Raw genomic sequence first — 17,616 nt, 5'->3', positions numbered from 1 at the left:
AAACGAAGGTCGTTAAAACCTACTTGAGTGATGATGGTGTCAGTATTGGAGTAGTTGGCCAGAACCCTAATAGAGAGTTGATGCTGGACACAGACTCTTGGGTGACAGTGGACCTTGGTCGATCCACAGACCATAGATAGGCAAAAATCTTTGACCATCGAGCTGCCCACAATGATTGTGGTCATGATGGAATCCAATGGGGAAACGACCTGCTGTGGGGGAGGGTGCCACTGGGCAGCCGCCGGCTGTTGGTATACACCCAGGATCCGTGCTGACTCCCTGGGCTGGCAGGTCTGTCTCAAGCGGGGCAAAGCTGCTCGATCGGATCTTCTCAGATAGATGGGTGGCCAGACTGCCTCCTGGATCTCCTACACCTTGAGAGTGTCCAGTCTCCACTGGGCCGCGGCTACACTTAGAGTACATGCAGGCTAACCGTTATGCAAATTGGCCATGAAAACCAATTTCATGAAGCTCCAAATGAACAGTTCTTGTGGGGACGTTGCTTCCAGAGGCAGTTTGAAACTCGGTAGCGAGTGTAGCAACCGAGGACAGACAATTTTTACGCACTATGCGCTTCAGCACTCGGCATACTCGTTCTGTGAGCCTGTGTGGCCTACCACTTCGCAGCTGAACCGTTGTTGCTCTTAGACATTTTCAATTCACAATAACATCACTTACAGTTGACCGGTGCAGCTCTAGCAGGGCAGATATTTGTAGAATTGACTTGTTGGAAAGGTGTCATCCTATGGCGGTGCCATGTTGAAAGTCATTGAGCTCTTCAGTAAGGCCATTTTACTGCCAAGTCTATGGGGATTGCATGGCTGTGTGCTCGATGTCATACACCTGTCAGCAATGGGTGTGGCTGAGGGATGGATGAGAGGAGTTTTATGACACCTCACTTCAATCGTAAACCATAAGCAGCAGATGATTCCTTTTGAGGTCTAGATTGGGTGATCGATATGTCTTTGTGTCTTATGAAGAATTGGCTGCCCAAAACTACAACATCAAACAACGGACACTGGGACAATACATTTTAACATCCGAATATTGGGAATGATGAGAGGTGGAATATGAAAAATGAATGCCTATTTTTTGATGTCTTTAAAAGTTGCATGAAGATGTTATAATGAAAACATTGTAACTTTACGAGATTTCATACTGTGTATATCATGTTTACATACTTTACGTTGTGTGGAAAATATCCAGGATAAAGAGAAGTTTTTTGTGACGATAAGGTTGTGATTTTAGTTCTCTAACGAGATCATAGTACATTGTGATACCTTGCCTCGTAACCAGCCATGCCCCAGGGAACTCAGAGAGCGTGTCATCCTGAGGTAACCCCCCCCTTTTTACCCGAGGGTATAAAGCATTTGAGTTAAGAATGAACATATCAGACTAAAACTAAATTTAAGCAGGACCATCCAGTTATTCTCTTCATTGTTTGTCTACACTGCTCTCATCCCCACTCTGGGATCATCTACACGCGGCTGCCATCCTCAGAAGAACCCTCTTCCAGAACGAGTACAAGTAAACAGACAAATAAGATAAAGGACATTGTGACCTCTTGTTGACAATCAGAGACTTACACCGAGTAACAGGCCCCCCACAGAGCAGCAGTTCGGGGCAAGGTATTAGGGTTGTTGCGAGTGTAATTCCCAAATGTGTCTAAGTTTTTATTCTCTTTCTCTCTCGCTTTCTCTCTCTTTAGATCTCAATATTGCTTAACTGTCACGAGTCCGACCGAGGGTCGTTTCCCTTCCCGGGCGTGTGGCGCTCGGCGGTCGTCGTCACCGGCCTATTAGCTGCCACTGATTGTCTTTCCTCCCCCTCCTTGTATGTTTATTGGTAGCACCTGTTTATGTATGATTAGTTTGTCTTTATTAGACAGCCGGCCCGCCTGGTTGTTGTCGGGATTATTTCAGTGTAACCTTCGGCTCTGTTGTAGAGGTACGTGTTAGTGCCTGGTCGTGATTTTTCCGTTGTACATTTTCATTCCCTGTGTTTGGGGACGTTACTATTGTGAGCACCCTGTGGTGCGTTGGTGCTATTAAAGACGCACAGCATTGAACTCTCTGTCTCCTGCGTTTGACTCCACACCCACGACACCCAGAGCATTACAGAATCCCGCACCTAAAATTGAATGGAGTCAGCAGGAGCAGCAGCCAACCCTCTCCCATCGATGGAGGAACGGGTTCTCCACCACACCACCGTCCTCCGTCAGATCAGATCCGCGATGGATCAAGTGATGGAGAGAATGGACCGATGGGAGAGGAGTGGTCTCCTCTCTCCACCTTCGGCACCCCCGGCTCCGGACTCCCCATCTTCCGACTCCAGCACCCTCCGTCTGACGCTACCGAGGGCTTATGATGGAGCGGCGGCGGGTTGCCAGGGGTTTTTGCTTCAGCTGGAGCTATACCTGGCCACCGTCAGACCCACTCCCTCAGGCGCCGGAGAGGGTGAGTGTCCTCATCTCCTGCCTCACGCGTCGTGCTCTGGAGTGGGCGAACGCAGTCTGGAATGGCCCAGACTCTGCGCGGGAGCACTACCCAGAGTTTTCCCGCTGCTTCCGTGCCGTGTTTGATCACCCTCTAGACGGCCGAGCGGTGGGAGAACGACTATTTCATCTCAGGCAGGAGAGGAGGAGCGCCCAGGATTACGCGCTGGAGTTCCGGACCTTGGCAGCAGGATCTGGGTGGAACGACAGGGCCCTTATGGACCACTACAGGTGTAGTCTCCGAGAGGACGTCCGCCGGGAGTTAGCGTGTCGGGACACCGCTCTGTCACTGGATCAGCTGATTGACATGTCCATTCGTCTGGACAATCTGCTGGCTGCCCGCGGGCGTTCAGAGAGGGTCCTGTGCGTTCCACCAGCCAGCCCCTCCGCTCCCATTCCGATGGAGTTGGGAGGGGCTGCGCCGAGGGGTACCGGAGGAGGAGGCCTTCCCTGCACCAACTGTGGTCGGAGAGGACACATGTCTGATCGGTGCTGGGGGGGTCCGTCTGGGAGTAGAGATGGCAGGCGGAACGCTTCTCGGTCACCCCAAGTGAGTCAGCATCAACTCACCCAGAACCCCTTGTTGGCCAAATGTTTGTCTTAACTTTTTTCCTTCACTTTTTTCCCTCTTCCCAGCATAGGGCGCTAGTCGATTCAGGCGCAGCTGGGAACTTTATGGATCGCGGACTCGTCCTTAAGTTAGGGGTTCCGCTGGTGCCGATAGATTCTCCTTTCCCGTGTACTCCCTAGATAGCCGGCCATTAGGGTCAGGGATGGTCAGGGAGACCACGGTCCCACTGGACATGGTGACGCAGGGGAATCATAGGGAGCGTATCAGTTTTTTTTATAATTGATTCGCCTGCATTTCCAGTGGTGCTGGGGACTCCCTGGCTGGCCCGGCACAATCCTAAAATTTCGTGGAGACAGGGGGTTCTCCAGGGGTGGTCAGAAGAGTGTTCTGGAAGGTGTTTGGGATTTTCCATCGGTGCCACGTCGGTGGAGAGTCCAGACCAGGGTTCCACGGTGTGCATTCCCCCCGAGTATGCCGATTTGGCAATCGCTTTCAGTAAAGTGAACGCGACTAAATTACCACCTTATCGACCGGGAAGGGATTGTACGATAGATCTCCAGGTAGACGCTGCGCTTCCCAAGAGTCACGTGTACCCGCTGTCCCAGGAGGAGACGTTGGCAATAGAGACATATGTCATGGAGTCGCTGGGACAGGGGTACATTCGGCCCTCCATTTCACCCGTCTCCTCGAGTTTCTTTTTTGTGAGGAAAAAGGAGGGAGGTTTGCGTCCGTGTATTGATTATAGAGGTCTAAACGCCATCACAGTGGGGTATAGTTACCCTCTACCTCTCATCGCTACGGCGGTGGAATCATTCCACGGAGTGCAGTTCTTCACAAAACTGGATCTCAGGAGCGCGTATAGTCTGGTGCGTATTCGGAAGGGAGACGAGTGAAAACCGCATTTAGTACCACATCAGGCCACTATGAGTACCTCGTCATGTTGTATGGGTTAAAGAATGCTCCAGCCATTTTCCAATCCTTTGTAGACGAGATTCTCAGGGACCTGTGCAGGCAGGGAGTGGTTGTTTATATCGATGACATTCTGATTTACTCGGCCACTCACACCGCGCATGTGTCTCTGGTGCGCAAGGTGCTTGGTAGACTGCTGGAGCATGACCTATACGTCAAGGCTGAGAAATGCGTGTTCTCTAAACGAGCCGTCTCTTTTCTGGGATATTGCATTTCCACCTCGGGGGTAGTGATGGAGGGCGACCGCATTAGGGCCGTGCGTAATTGGCCGACTCCGACCACGGTAAAGGAGGTGCAGCGGTTTTTGGGTTTTGCCAACTACTACCGGAGGTTTATCCGGGGTTTTGGCCAGATAGCGGCTCCCATTACCTCACTGCTGAAGGGGGGCCCGGTGCGGTTGCAGTGGTCAGCAGAGGCGGCCGGAGCATTCAACAAGTTGAAGGCGCTGTTCACTGATGCGCCCGTGTTGGCGCATCCGGACCCCTCTCTAGCATTCATAGTGGAGGTGGACACGTCCGAGGCTGGGGTGGGTGCCGTGCTATCACAGCGCTCAGGTACGCCACCAAAACTCCGCCCCTGCACTTTCTTCTCAAGGAAGCTCAGCCCAGCGGAGCGTAACTATGATGTGGGGGACCGGGAGTTGCTAGCGGTGGTTAGAGCTCTGAAGGTGTGGAGACACTGGCTTGAGGGGGCTAAGCACCCCTTTCTCATCTGGACCGACCACCAGAACCTGGAGTATATTCGGGCAGCTAGGAGACTTAACCCACGTCAGGCAAGGTGGGCCATATTCTTCACCCGGTTCCGGTTTACTTTGTCTTATAGACCGGGCTCCCAGAATGTAAAGGCTGATGCACTGTCCCGCCTTTACGACACGGAGGATGGGTCCACCGAACCTACTCCCATCCTCCCCGCCTCAAAGCTGGTAGCACCAGTGGTATGGGAGGTGGACTCGGACATCGAGCGGGCGTTACGGGCTGAACCCGCGCCTCCTCAGTGTCCAGCGGGGCGAAGGTACGTACCGCTTGGTGTTTGGGACAAACTGATTCGGTGGGCTCACGTCCTACCCTCCTCGGGTCACCCTGGGGTGACGAGGACAGTGGGGAGCCTTCAGGGGAGGTATTGGTGGCCTACTTTGGCTAAGGACGTTAAGGGTTATGTCTCCTCCTGTTCAGTGTGCGCTCAGAGTAAGGCTCCTAGGCACCTTCCTAGAGGGAAGTTACAACCCCTCCCCGTTCCACAGCGGCCATGGTCACATCTGTCCATAGATTTCCTGACTGATCTTCCGCCGTCTCAGGGGAACACCACGGTTCTAGTGATTGTGGATCGGTTCTCTAAGTCCTGCCGTCTCCTCCCGTTGCCCGGTATCCCTACAGCCCTACAGACTGCGGAGGCGTTATTCACCCATGTCTTTCGGCACTACGGGGTGCCGGAGGACATCGTTTCTGATCGGGGCCCCCAATTCACGTCTCGGGTATGGAGGGCGTTCATGGAACGCTTGGGGGTCTCTGTCAGCCTGACCTCCGGTTATCACCCTGAGAGTAATGGGCAGGTGGAGAGAGTGAACCAGGAGGTGGGTAGGTTTCTGCGGTCGTATTGCCAGGATCGGCCAGGGGAGTGGGCACGATACATTCCCTGGGCTGAAATGGCCCAGAACTCACTACGCCACTCCTCTACTAACGTGTCCCCTTTTCAGTGTGTGTTGGGGTACCAGCCGGTCCTGGCACCATGGCATCCGAGCCAGACCGAGGCTCCTGCGGTGGAGGAATGGGTACAGCGCTCCAAGGAGACCTGGAGGGCCGTCCAGGAATCTCTACAACAAGCGAGTGGACGGCAGAAGAGGAGTGCTGACCGCCACCGCAGTGAGGCCCCCGTGTTTGTACTGGGGGACAGGGTCTGGCTCTCGACCCGAAACCTACCTCTCCACTTGCCCTGCCGGAAGCTGGGTCCTCAGTGTGTAGGGCCCTTTAAAGTCCTGAGGAGAATAAACGAGGTGTGTTATCGATTACAACTCCCTTCCTATTATCGTATTAACCCCTCGTTTCATGTGTCTCTCCTCAGGCCGGTGGTAGCTGGTCCCCTGCAGGACAGTGAGGTGCCGGAGGTCCGTCCCCCCTCTGGACATCGAGGGGTCCCCGGCGTATACGATCCGGGCCATTCTGGACTCAAGACGCCGGGTGAGGGGCCTGCAGTACCTCGTGGACTGGGAGGGGTACGGCCCAGAGGAGAGGTGCTGGGTACCGGTGGGGGACATCTTGGATCCATCCATGTTGAGGGATTTCCATCGCCTCCATCCGGATCGCCCTGCACCTCGAGGTTAATGACATCCGACCAAGGTTCTACATCTGTCCTCGTGCTTCGAGACCTTAGTGCTGCTTTTGACACCATCGATCACCACAATCTTTTGGACAGATTGGAAACCCAGATTGGTCTACAGAGACAAGTTCTGGCCTGGTTTAGATCTTCTGCCTGGTTCTATAGTAAAAGGTTGTATTTTCTCATGTGGGAATACCAACACACATTGATCAGAGAACAAAAGTGTGCATTATTAAATGTGTGTATGCGTACATGTAGGTCCATTTGCAACTCCGGGGGTGGGAATGAGGGAAGAAGAAAGGGGTGAGAGGAGAGAAGAGAAGAGGCTAGACTAAACAAGATGAGACGAGTGAAAAGTAATCCCAAGGGAAGGGAAGAAATGGGGGATGGTTTGACAAAAAGAGGAGGAAGAGACTTTATTATGTTCTTGTTGTTCCCAGGAATTCCTGTAGCTTTTCTGTGTGCTTATACCAGTCTGCCACCATGCACACACTCACGCTCACACACTCACGCTCACACACTCACGCTCACACTCACACTCACACTCACACTCACACTCACTCACTCTCACTCATGCACACACACACACACACTCACTCACGCACACACACACTCACACACACACACACACACACACACACACACACACACACACACACACACACACACACACACACACACACACACACACTCACACTCACACTCACTCACTCTCACTCATGCACACACACACACTCACGCACACACACACACACACACACACACACACACACACACACACACACACACACACACACACACACACACACACAGAGAGAGAAACATGGATAAACATTAGAATCTGAAGTTAAATTGGCAAACCATGAGATCTTGTTGGAGAGTGAGAGGTAGAGTGGGGAGAAGAGAGAGAATGAGTCCTGTGGGGCTTTTGGGGGTCGTAGAGCAAAACGGAGAACATTATCATTTTCATAGAGTTAGTCAGCAGGCTGAACTATTCAGACTCTACAGACAAGATCGACTTTCGGGATGTCTCCTGGTCTGACAAACAACGCTGTAGCGCTGCCACTTTCCACCGCAGATGCAGTAAACCGACCTAGGCGGATGTATTGAGACTCAGCCCATGCAAGAAAAGCAGATATCTCTAGTTTAAACTGCTGGATTTTGATGGAGATGTTGTTATTATGTTCATTAGATTAAAGCCTATTAATCAAGATCCCTTCAGGCAGTTAATTAGTAGAATAAGGTGTGTGAAAGACTGCAGGAGATTAGCTCTCCAGGAAGTCCTATTGGCCACTCTCAATTCCCAACCTGACCCCTCTCTGTCCTCAATCTGTCCCGCATGTGATCTGAGGAAGCAAGGCCCTGACCCCTAACCTCTCACCTCTAACCCCTAATCACCTCTGGGCCTCATTAGGCCATGGGATCCACCTGACAGGTGTGCCGTTACAGTGGACAACAGCTCACCTGCCACAGGTGAGAGCCATCACTTTAGTAACACCAGGGAAAGTCCTTTTACTCCCCCAAACACACCTTCACACACACACCTTTCACCTCGTATTCTCCCGGCAGATACACCTCCACACCCGATACTGTTGAGCTATGCGTTCCCCTCTCTTTTCATCTCTTTGCTTCTTCTGTTTTCTTTTCTTTCCCTTTCTCTTTCTTTCTCTCTTTTAATGAACCGCCTTGAGGGCGGAGGAGAAAAATCATAGAGCTGAACTCTGCGGCTTCGGTTAATGTTTCTTTTGTCCCTTTGTACTTTTATGAGATATAAGAACAATGTGTTATCATGTTAAGGAAAGAAAACACCGCTCTGAACTTTGGCACAGACACACCACACACACATAGTGCGGATCAAACGGTTAGTATGGAATCATAAATGGCTGTTTTTTTTTAAACTAGGCAAGTCAGATAGGAACAAATTCTTATTTAGATTGAAGGCCTACCCCGGCCATACCCTCCCCTAACACGGACAACGCTGGGCCAATTGGGCCAATTGTGGACCGCCATATTGGACTCCCGATCACAGCTGGTTGTGAGACAGCCTGGGATCAAACCAAGGTCTGTAGTGATGCCTCTAGCACCTGTAGTGATGCCTCTAGTGCCTTAGACCACAGCACCACTCGGGTTACATAGCCACACACTCTGATAAAATTAATTGGTGTCCACAAGTCTCTTGTGTAAACACGCATGCAAACACACGCACACACAAACGCAATGACTCTGGGAAACAGCGGTGGATATCTGCATTGCTGAATCTAGGCAGGATACTAAGTAGGTCTCAGCCTGTTATGTCTATATCATGCCCCTCTCTCTCTCACACACACACATACACACACGTGTGCATATACAGTACGTGTGCATATACAGTACGTCCATACTTCCATGTTCCTATGTGCGTGCGTGCGTGTGTGTGTGTGTGTGTGTGTGTGCATATGTTCCTTCCTCTTTTGCGTGTGCTTTTGTGTGTATACTCCCTTATGCAGGTTTGATTGACAGCAGAGTCACGGCTTAGTGACAGGGACCCGTGTGAGCAGTGAATCAGTGTGACACTAGACTCTTTGTCACTAGACTCCTGTGGATGGTTCCTCTAAGCTCTCTGACCTTTGACCCCTAGTATTAGAACCACAGACAACCATAGACATCATCAGACAATACCAGAGGAGATCTAAACGTCCCAGTGGTCCTCCCAGGCCCTATGATCAGAACAGAAGAAGAGAAGAGACGAAGAGACCCATATCGGTGTGTTCATCACTGGCACTAATGCTACCCTAATGAGGGTAGTGATAATGCAGGCTTAACCACAGGGATGCGGAGGGAGGGGACAGTGGAGAGGACGGGGAGGGAGGGGGTGAAACAGGGTGAATGGGTTAAGGGGATTTGGGAGATGGGTTTGTAAGGTCATCAGGGTTGGGTGCTTCGGGGGGTTGAAATAGAGAGAGAGGTCTAAACCACAGGAAGGGATGTGTGCGTGTGTGTGTTTGCTTACTTGGCAGTTTCATGCATGCGTGTTCCCGAAAGACAAAGTGTCCACAGACCGAGGTGAGGTTATAGGTCTAGCCCTCAAACATCTTACCACCTCATCAACATTGTAGAAATGTTTTCACCTGTATTTCTTGGCTTTGGTGGCAGTGTGTGTCCTCAGAGCAAACTCATTAATTCGACTGGAATCTGCCCTGTACATCGTAAACCCTCTTAATGGCTGCGGCTGCAGACTGGAGACTGAGAGAGGGACACAGGCCTTTGGTTGCATTATTGACACATCGACTAGCTGGCTTCTTATCACAGTGAGAACCACGCAGGTGATGAATACCTCCATGGTCCTACACTGATAAGAGGGAAAGCTAAAGGAAAGGGTTATTGGGTTAGAGTGTAGACTATTCGTGTGTCCCAAATGACACCGTAGTCTCTATGGGCCCTGGTCAAAAGTACTGCACTAAATAGGAAATAGGGTTGCCATTTGAGAGGCAAGCAATAGGAAAGGCTCACTTGAAAAGTGACGTCCCTGGTTAAATAAAGGATGTAAGGCAAAAACTGAAGGAAATTGTAGGATTATTAGGTAGACCTAAAATAGTCAAAAGGAGAAAAGAACAAGGTTGGTACTCTTAGGGTGACATTTTCCACTCGCAAACGTACCTGCGCCGTGAGCAAACGCACCGTAGCATTTTAAATATACGGAATGAGGGAAATTATAATCTACAGTCCCATTTATGTTGTAACTTCACGGCAAATGCAATGAAATGGTGACGTGCAATGCCATATCGATGCCATACCAAATGGTGACGTGCAATGCCATATCGATGCCATACCAAATGGTGACGTGCAATGCCATATCGATGCCATACCAAATTGTGACGTGCAATGCCAAATGTAACATTGCATTTGTTCACAACATTTAAAGCTTTATTCTATTTCAAACATTATCAGAGCAGAAATGCTTCTCCTTTTCTATGACATAGGGCAGACTGAGAGTGCTGAATTAGTAAACTTCTAATGGGAGTCCCTTGTTCTTTTCACCTGTTTGAGAGGGTCACAGAGGTCAAACACAGCAGGCTAACAACTGATTAACAGACAAAGAGACTGCGACTTTTTCTGTCTTTAAAAGGTACTTTAAACACATGTAAACCTGCCGACAATGTAAACACATACATGCTATCCCCCCACACACACAATTCCAGAGTGCACAGAGTACAGAACCATATACAGGGGCGAAGGTGTTTGATTACAGTGAAGTGGAGTGGTTCAAAGCTCCGCCTGCTCCCTATCTTTAGTTAACTGTTGATTAGACGGCAGGCTTTCAAGGCGGCTTTAATTGCCACAGCGATGGACCACTTCAGACCTAGACTTTCTTTCTTTCTTTTTTCCCCAAACCTTTCTATTGATCTCTTCTCTTGTGACACCAATAAAACCGCTCCCTACGTCGCTGCTCCCTTTCTCTTACACCGCCTCCCTTCCTTCCTTTCTTTCCTCCTTTCCTTCCTTTCTCTCTCCATCGCTGTCTACCTCTTCCATTCTCTCTCTGTTCCCCTCTCTCTCTCTCTCCCTCTCTCTCTCGCTTGTTCCCCTTTTACCCCTCTCTCCCCCTTTCAATTTGCTTGTTGTTTCTATTCAAGAGAATGCACTCTGAATTTAAGTCACTCACTCAGTCAAGTGCTATGGGGAGAGTGCATGTGATTGTTTCACAAAGACATCTCACCTTTGAGTCATTCTATGTAGTCAGTCTATGTTCAAGTTAAAGTCAATAGAGTTTGATGAGCAACACTTGTGTGATGGGTGCTGAGACCCTGAGTTAATGCCAAGGTTTTGTGAGAGAGGCTGAATGTGCTGACTGCTGAAGCAGGCATCTCGGTGTGTTTGTTGCCTGTTTTAATTAATGTCATCAGATTAAACAGGCTTATCCAACAGCGCAGCAGTCAACCTTAATTAACCAAGAGAGAGAGAGCGAAAGAGAGAGAACAAGAGAGGAAGACTACTGATTGTCTATTCGTCAAAACATATTTCTCTCTGCTCGGCACGCTGCTCCCTCTCTCTAGATTGGTATCAGATGATGTGGCTGAGACAGATGCTCTTGTAGCACTTCTCACTTATGACAGAGATAAACCACCTCTGCTTTAGTTCAATACAACCACTGTTGGTCTTTTTATGGCCTTAATACGATGGTGGCCATAACATGCTACAGGTTTCATAACCAGAGGACGTTCACATTTCAAATTTGTGAGCAGATAATGTCTTGTCCCTGATGGTTTAGTGGTTTTAGTGCTTTAGTGCTGTCTGGAGAGATGGAGGGAGAAGGAGACGCCACTGGAAAAGCCTTGATCCCATGACCCCTGACCTCTAACCCCTACTGGTCGTAAGCCACGGTAATTCATTTGCCCGCATACGGCCTGCTGGCCTGCTGGCCATTTGTCCACGTCCCCTGTTACTGTGTTTGTGACTGTGACCCCTGTCACGTCTCAATTCCATGGTCAGTGGTCAAATTGGCCACATACCACCTCGTTGACCGAACCCCTCTGTCCCATTGATTAGCCAATCAGGCTTTAACGCCACCCTCGGTAAACCTTTGTGTTTGTTAATTAACACATCAATCTCTTAAGGATCGGACCCTTTTTTTCAATTTTCGCCCAAAATGACATACCCAAATCTAACTGCTTGTAGCTCAGGACCTGAAGCAAGGATATGCATAATTTTGATACCATTTGAAAGGAAACACTTTGAAGTTTGTGGAAATGTTAAATTAATGTAGGAGAATATAACACATTAGATCTGGTAAAAGATTATACAAAGAAAAAAACATGAATTTTTTGGTATTTCTCTTGTACAAGCATCTTTGAAATGCAAGAGAAAGGCCATAATGTATTATTCCAGCCCAGTCTCAGTTTAGATTTTGGCCAATAGATGCCAGCAGTGTATGTGCAAAGTTTTAGACTGGTCCAATGAACCATTGCTTTTCTGTTCAAACTTTTGTATCAAGACTTCCCAAATGAGCTTAGTTGGTTTATTAATCATTTTTCAAGTTCATAACTGTGTACTTTCCTCAAACAATAGCATGGTATTCTTTCACTGTAATAGCAACTGTGAATTGGACAGTGCAGTTAGATTAACATAAATTTAAGCTTTCTGCCAATATCAGATATGTCTATGTCCTGGGAAATGTTCTAGTTACTTACAACCTCATTCTAATCGCATTAGCCTACGTTAGCTCAACAGTCCCGTAACGAGGGCAATGTCTCGTTACGACGCACTATCAGGTCGTTGTGGTTTTTACACAATGACTGATCGAATGCTTCCCATTTGTTGAGAAGAGGGCGGCTTTTGGCAGTTGAAGAAAAAGGTTTAACGCACATCCGACTTTGCTCAATAGCTGGACAAAAATAATAGCCACTTTAGAGAGATTTTTTTTTATGTCCAATTGTCCACTCACTACTCACTGTTTGTTGTTTTCCAGGAAATTATCATTTGATAAAGTTGTGGGTGATGCAGTGCTTTTGATAGTTGATCACAGTGCAGGCTGGGTAGAAGTACTTCAATTAACATTTACCAGTTTGCCTGATACAATGGAACCAATGGAACCAATTGAATAATCCCAGTTGTGCACGCTACACAAAAGTGTAAATCAAACGCATCTTAAACACTATGTATATGACCCAGGTCCAACACACACACGTTCTCACTTGCTGCCCCTACAACACATAAACCTGAACTCTCTCAGGTCTCCTGGGCTCTCAAACATCTTCATTGTCTTCCCGTGTCTGACAATGATTGATAACTCCTAGAAGACACCCCTAATCCTGAGGCGATTTGGTGAGATCACACCCCTGGTGCCGCTTTAACCTTGGGCGGTGCAGCGACACATTGTGATCCCGTTACAGACTGATCGATGGCTGTCCGGCTCCTCTTCTGCTGACTCAGCCCAGTAGACGTATTGATTACTGCTGGGATCAGCTAGAACCGCTGAACTGCCGCCAATGACCGTCTGGCTCGTCTGGACAGGACAAATACTGGGGGCTATTTTTCCAGTCTGCAGATTAGGTTCAGTCCTAGGGGACTCAATATGACTCGATATCAAGGGCAATTTCATAGCGGTGATAGTAAATTGACACTTATGTTAATATCAGCACCATGAAGGGAGAGCAAGGGACTCAACTTTTTGGCATCAATCTTGAGACATAACTCAATATCTCGAGGGTATATGGCCCTCAAATTTAAATCTGGATCTCAAAGCCAGTTCCACAGATTTTTTTACTTCTTCCCCTCTAGTCAGGGACTGATTAACCCTCTGGACACCAGGTGGATGCAAACCATTAAGTAGAACAGAAAACCAGCAGTAGTCCAGACCTCGTAGGGTAACATTTGAATAACTCTGGTCTATGGTATTGATTGTCTGTTTTCTATATCATGCACACCAAACCTAAACTCTTTATTTTGAATGCTGAGCTCCATACACACAACAAGAGGCAACAACAATCACCAATTAATTTAAATCTGGCACAGACATGCCCCGTGATTTAACTGGCTAGCACCAATGAATAGAAATCTGGCACAGACATGCCCTGTGATTTAACTGGCTAGCACCAATGAATAGAAATCTGGCACAGACATGCCCCGTGATTTAACTGGCTAGCACCAATGAATAGAAATCTGGCACAGACATGCCTCGTGATTTAACTGGCTAGCACCAATGAATAGAAATCTGGCACAGACATGCCTCGTGATTTAACTGGCTAGCACCAATGAATAGAAATCTGGCACAGACATGCCCCGTGATTTAACTGGCTAGCACCAATGAATAGAAATCTGGCACAGACATGCCCCGTGATTTAACTGGCTAGCACCAATGAATAGAAATCTGGCACAGACATGCCTCGTGATTTAACTGGCTAGCACCAATGACATGACTTCTTTATTTTTGCCGCTCTATGTGAACCCAGATTTAGCCCCCCAGATCTGTCCAACCCTTCAAACCAACCTAAATAATACCCAACCCATTCAACCCAACTCCATCCCTCCGTAACTTCAGTCAAGCCTATTAGCTAAACAAAGCTTGGACTCTGACTTGCAATGAAACTAAAACAAAGCTCAAAACCAATCTACAGTCAAACTCCCTAATTCAAATCTCCTAACAACTAAAACTTACAAGAACCACTTCATCCCCCCTAACAAAATCCTACAATCCCTCCCTCTCTCTTTCTCAGCCTTAAATCCCTCTCCTCTCCTATGCTTCGGCAGTTTGCGGGATGACTAATTTGTGCAGGCTGGCACACAGGAGCTAGATTAGGAGTGAGTGTAATTAGGGGATTCCATATTAAAAAAATTCACAGGGAAAAAAAGTCACATGTTTTTGTCACATGCTTGGTAAACAACAGGTGTGGACTAACAGTGAAATGCTTACTTACGGACCCTTCCCAACAATGCAGAGAGATAGAAAATAGTGAAATAGAAAAGTAATAACATGCAATAATAAAAGTGATAATAAATACACAATGAGTAATGATAACTTGGCTATATACACAGGGTACCAGTACTGAGTCGATGTGCAGGGGTACAAGGTAATTGAGGTAAATATGTATATGGTATATAACTAGGAATAAAGTGACTGGGCAACAGGATAGACAATAAACTGTAGCAGCAGTATATGTGATGAGTCAAAAAAGTTAGTGCAAAAAGCTGTTCAGGGTCCTGTTGATGCATCAGCAGTCAGTCAACATGCTCTCAATGGTAAAGCTGTAGAGGGCAAATTCCCAATCTTTTTAGCCTCCTGAGGGTGAAGATGTGTTATCAGGTCCTCTTCATGACTCGGTTGGTGTGTGTGGACCATGATAGATCCTTAGTTATAGAACTTGAACCTCTCGACCGGTAACACTACAGCCCCGTCGATGTGAATGGGGAAGTGCTCGGCCCTCCATTTCCTGTAGTCCACGAGCAGCTCTTTTGTCTTGCTGATGTTGAGGGAGAGATTGTTGTCCTGGCACCACACTGCCAGATCCATGACCTCCTCCCTATAGGCTGTCTCATTGCTGTTGGTGGTCAGGCCTGCAACCATCTTGTCGTCAGTTAACGTAATGATGGTGTTGGAGTTGTGTGCGGCCACGCAGTCGTGGGTGAACAGGGAGTACAGGAGGGGACTAAGCATGCAACTCTGAGGAGCCCCTGTGTTGAGGGTCAGTATGGTGGATGTGTTGTTGCCTACCCTCACCAGCTTGGGGTGGCACGTCAGTAAATCCATGATCCAGTTGCAGAGAGAGGTGTTCAGTCCCAGTGTCCTTAGGTTAGTGATGAGCTTGGAGGGCTGAACGCTGAGCTGTAGTCAACAAATATTATTCTCACATATGGCTAGGTGTTCCTCTTGTCCAGGTGGGAGACGGCAGTGGGGAGTGCAATAGAGATTTGCCAGACGATGGGTAGCATCTGGGTGGGAGGACAGGGGAGGATGTGGTTGAGGAGAGCGGTCAGTGCCATTTAAGAAGAGGTATAAAAAAAATGTGGGGGAGCAAGGCCTTATTTCTATTACAACAAATTGGATGCCTGTCATTCATAGTCCATTCACCCAGCTAAATGTAACAGTGATAGGTTTAGGCTACTTACATGATACTTAAATTTGACCTGTACCCATCATGAGGTTGGTACAACCTAGCCTATGAATAAAAGTGTATCATGTAGGTGCATAGGTCAAGAGAATTTTGTAGTAAATCAAGGTGAGCCTTCTAGGTTTTGTTTTGAAGTCAATGTACCCAGAGGAGGACAGAAGCTAGCTGTCCTCCGGCTACACCATGGAGTCACCCTACAAAGTGCTGCTGAGGCTACAATAGACCTTTATTGCAAAACAGTGTTTTAATCAATTATTTGGTGACTATATTTAGTATAGTTTTATTTAAAAAGGATTAAAAAACATTTGTTATACTATTTTTATTTTTATGAAGTTCACTGAGGACGATGGTTCTCCCCTTCTTCCTCTGAGGAGCCTCCACTGGCCTGGGGGTTTACAGATGGGATCGAGAGAGGGGTGGGTGGGTAGGGAAAAGGGATAGTGAGGTAGAGAGGCCGTGAGGTAAGAGAGGGACCGATGGTGGGATGGGACGTGACATCACGGAAGAAGGGATTAAAAACAAGGAAGATAGGAGGGAGAAAAGGACAGGAGTTTGGTGAAAGATAGGCCAATGGAGCCCACCAAGGGTTAGAGGAAAGGCGGATAGAGGGTGAGAGGAAGTACATGGAACGAAGATGGATGAGATGGGGGAATTAGAAAAGGGTGGAGGGGTGGAAGGGGGTTGACCAGGCAGATTCCGCTAATCCAACTTCAGGTTTAAAGTTTTCGTATGTGCACAAGTACAGTGAAATGCCTTTCTTGTTTCTTCTTCTCCTCCAAACCCCAAAATGAAGTAATCAATATCAATATAGCAATAAAAATAACAAAAACACATGAGAAATAAGAACACGCGAAAATACGTTTTCATACCCTTTGACTTATTCCACATTTTGTTGGTACAGCCTGATTTCAAAAGGGATTAAATAGATTTTCTTCCTCACCCATCTACACACAATACCCCATAATGACGAAGTGGAAACTTGTTTTTAGAAATGTTTGCAAATATATTGAAAGTGAGTCAATACATGTTAGAATCAGCTTTGGCAGCGATTACAGCTATGTTTTTTTTCTGGGTAAGTCTCTAAAAGCGTTGCACACCTGGTTTAAACAACATTATCACAATATTCTTTTTAACATTCTTCAAACTCTGTCAAGTTGGTTGTTGATCATTGCTAGACAGCCATCTTCAAGTCTTTCCATAGATTTTCAAGACGATTTAAGTCAAAACTGTAACTTGGCCACTCAGAAACATTCAATGTCGCCTTGGTAAGCAAAACCAGTGTATATTTGGCCTTGTGTTTTAGGTTTTTGTCCTGCTGAAAGGGGAATTTGTCTCCCAGTGTCTGTTGGAAAGCAGACTGAATCAGGTTTTCCTCTAGGATTTTGCCTGTGCTTAGCTCTATTTCCTTTATTTTTATCCTAAGAAAACTCCCTCATCCTTGCCGATGACACGCATACTCATAACATGATGCAGCCACCACCATGCTTTAAAATATGAAGAGTGGTGCTCAGTGATGTGTTCTGTTGGACTTGCCCCAAACATAACACTTTGTACTCAAGCATAAAGCTAATTTCTTTGCCACATTTTGTTCAGTATTACTTTATTGCAAACAGGATGCATGCTTTGGAATAGTTTTTATTCTGTACAGGCTTCCTTCCTGTCACTCTGTATTGCTTCTGTATTGT

This window comes from Oncorhynchus tshawytscha, linkage group LG18 (genome assembly GCF_018296145.1).
Source record: "Oncorhynchus tshawytscha isolate Ot180627B linkage group LG18, Otsh_v2.0, whole genome shotgun sequence".
Lineage (NCBI taxonomy): Eukaryota > Metazoa > Chordata > Actinopteri > Salmoniformes > Salmonidae > Oncorhynchus > Oncorhynchus tshawytscha.
The sequence above is the reverse complement of the archived record's forward strand: the minus strand, read 5'-3'. Positions refer to the sequence as shown.